At 40.9% G+C, this 3537-nt stretch overlaps 1 protein-coding gene across 11 annotated transcripts in view; it reads left to right on the forward strand.

The window, feature by feature from the left end:
• Nucleotides 1–3537, forward strand: part of LOC101853580 (epidermal retinol dehydrogenase 2) — a 27247-nt gene that overhangs the window by 18879 nt on the left and 4831 nt on the right. The window lies entirely within an intron of this gene.

Consider the following 3537-nt stretch of genomic DNA (forward strand, 5'->3'; position numbering starts at 1 on the left):
ATAGGCCCAGAAACTATTCCCAGTAATACTGGGAATAGGCCCAGAAAGCACTGGCAATACGCCTAGGCCATGATTTTTTCCCCTCCCAGTGTCACTGAGAACAGACGTACAGGCCCATTAGATCTATTGTTCCCACATTGATCTACATGGGCAAGATGATGATGGGTTACTAAATACTAGACTATAATATCTAATGTAGATCTAGATTCTAGATCTAACTAAACTAAAGTAGATTATGGTGTGAGTGGAAGACATATTTTTTAAAGAAAGGAGTGATCATTCTATGCTTGCTTGTTATTCAGTCGTAATTTAGATCTAGACGTACATGTAGATCTTGATCTAATACGGATTTTGGAGACCACGGTACAGGACAGGAGGAAAACCTTTCCGATTTTTCTTCCTTCTAGATCTAGATCTGGATGCATCTAGGCTACGGTCAAGTCTAGGTCCTAGTAAAAGAAGAGAACAAAAGTACTGAAAAAAAAGTGAGAAGAGAGTCTACAGTACACGTTAGAATAGTATCCAAGCCTAGAATCTTGATCTTTTGAAAAGCTGCAAATTTCTCTTCAAACTCTTTGAAGGAGGAGAACTTCGCGCCCACTTCCATCTGCATCGCAATTTTGTTTCGAAGTTCGAAGTGAAAATTCAAAGGCTATTTATTCAACGCAAAAGAGTTCCGTCGTCACTGGGAATGGTTTCTGTACCTATCCCCAGTATCACTGGGAATAGTCACTTCGTTTCGCATAATTGTTTACCCTGCCAAATTACACCAAGTTGAACCATACAGAACCGGGTTATTTACTCACGTACATGCAAGGTACATGCCCAAATCATGCAACCAATTATTTCGTTTGAGTAAAAAAGAAGCACATTGACACATTGATGGCTATTTAGTGCTGGGGAAAATTAAGATAGCTAAATCGAAACAACAGAGGGAAAATAAATAAGTAGGACCTGCCAGTGGCGCTGGGGGGACATCAGAGCCGCGCGCTTTTTAAGAAAAACTATCGGAGGTGCGCACTTTTTGACGATATTGCTTCAATTAGATTGCCGATTACCATCCAACAATTTTAGTTCCCTTTGGGTTTTACCCAGACCCTCAACTATGAGATACACTTCTCTGGTCATGACGGTGTGCACACCACCCTTGTCTGTCCCTCTTTTGTCACGACAGGCATGTTTCAGGGATGCAGGATGGCGTAAGTCTGTCCATCTGTTTGTGTCTTGTCTGTCTGCGTGTTGGTTTCTGTGGGTACACCGCTTTCCATTGCATGAACTCATTAAGACAGCATCTAAAGCAGTCTCATATTTTAAATCATGCAGAAGACCAGCATTTATCAATGACACTGCTGATAAACATTTCTTCTGTCTTCGTCTCACGACTCACCACTTTTCTGAGCAATGGCTAGGTTTGGCACACTCGCTGTACTGCCTGTTTAGGCTCAATGAAAGAAAAAAAAAATCCTTCAAAATGATTTTTAATACAAAGACGTAAAAATGTCGGAGATTTGAAAACCTGCTATATTTTTATATGGTAGGGCCTATAAAACGAACACACCTCACCCACTTTGTCAATTGACTTAATTGGAAAGTAGTTTTCGTGACTGACTTTTCTGGAAATACATGTAGTACTCAGCAATTTTGTCAAGGATACTGTAAATGTTGAATGGAATCGGCAGTCCAATTGTATTGATACTGTCCAAATAAAGTGCGCGGCTCTGATACTACTGATAGTTTCCCCTGGCGCTCTCCAACCATCTGCAACAACTTACATTAATGATCCTAAACTAATACTTTAACCCTATCCGTACGTCGTGTTTTACTATCGTATCCATACGAAGTGGGGAACTCTGTACCAACACTTTCCAAAGAGGAAATTTACTCGTTAATCCGATTCGTACGCAGTCTCTCAAAATGAATTTTTAAAAGAAATACTGAAAGATTCAAAGTGGTCTTCGCACTGAAAGTATTCTAAAATGTGAAGAATACAACCGCGGGTGGTACAAAATAACCCCAGGGCGTACGGATAGGGTTAATAACTGTTCACTTCGCCTGCGATTTTATAATTGCAGTGCAGGTGGTTGGAGGGTGTGTCTGGCTGATAGGTCCGACTTCTTTTCTTTTCCTCTGTTGTTTCTGTCATAACTTTCTGACTTACGTTATATGGCCGTTATTTTGTCTACGTTCTTCACTTTAGTTTAAAAAAAAGAATAAAATAAATGAATATCATGCAGGTGATTGGTGGGTGCTCTTGTTTGGTTGGCTCCTTCTTTCCTATCAAACATATCTATGGTCCTTATCTCTCCTTCTTGTTTTTATGTTTTTTCCCTCTTGCAATACTTCTCGTCTTTGGCTCGTATATTATTATGACTTTTTTGTGTTGCAAGTGCCGTAAAACGCTCTCTAAGACTAACCCATTGCCACAAAGTCAGACAAAGTCGCGCAAAGTTGCCAAAGACAAAGAACTGTATAAAAAATTGCATGGCCCACTGCTACTAGGTGCTATTTATACACCTACTCTAAAGCGAGCAGAAGCGATAGTCCGTCGGAGGGAACTCTCACCCCGCCCCAAACCCCCCTCCCGCCCCAACAACTCCAGACTCCAGCCAACTGGACACGGTCAGCTGTCAGGCATTGACCACTGTTGACCCCCGGCCAGTCTCTCTGTGCTTTGATCTTGTTTTTGCTGTTTGTTTGTTTGTTGTTTTTCTTTTTTTTATTTGGTCGAAGAGGTTTGGGGTGGTTATATATCTCTCTTTATCTCTCTCTCTCTCGATCTGTCCGTCCATCTCCAACCCCCCCCCCTCTCTCTCTCCCTCTCTGACTTTCTGAGAGTGGGTTGTCTAGAAATAGATAGGGTATTACTTACCAACAACCAACACAGTTCAGCGCAAAAGTTATCTGGTTAAACCTATACCATTTTGTGGAAAGCATTATTCCCAGTGACACTGGGGATAGGCCCAGAAACTATTCCCAGTAATACTGGGAATAGGCCCAGAAAGCACTGGCAATACGCCTAGGCCATGATTTTTTCCCCTCCCAGTGTCACTGAGAACAGACGTACAGGCCCATTAGATCTATTGTTCCCACATTGATCTACATGGGCAAGATGATGATGGGTTACTAAATACTAGACTATAATATCTAATGTAGATCTAGATTCTAGATCTAACTAAACTAAAGTAGATTATGGTGTGAGTGGAAGACATATTTTTTAAAGAAAGGAGTGATCATTCTATGCTTGCTTGTTATTCAGTCGTAATTTAGATCTAGACGTACATGTAGATCTTGATCTAATACGGATTTTGGAGACCACGGTACAGGACAGGAGGAAAACCTTTCCGATTTTTCTTCCTTCTAGATCTAGATCTGGATGCATCTAGGCTACGGTCAAGTCTAGGTCCTAGTAAAAGAAGAGAACAAAAGTACTGAAAAAAAAGTGAGAAGAGAGTCTACAGTACACGTTAGAATAGTATCCAAGCCTAGAATCTTGATCTTTTGAAAAGCTGCAAATTTCTCTTCAAACTCTTTGAAGGA

Source organism: Aplysia californica, unplaced genomic scaffold (assembly GCF_000002075.1).
Source record: "Aplysia californica isolate F4 #8 unplaced genomic scaffold, AplCal3.0 scaffold00573, whole genome shotgun sequence".
Classification (NCBI taxonomy): Eukaryota; Metazoa; Mollusca; class Gastropoda; order Aplysiida; family Aplysiidae; genus Aplysia; species Aplysia californica.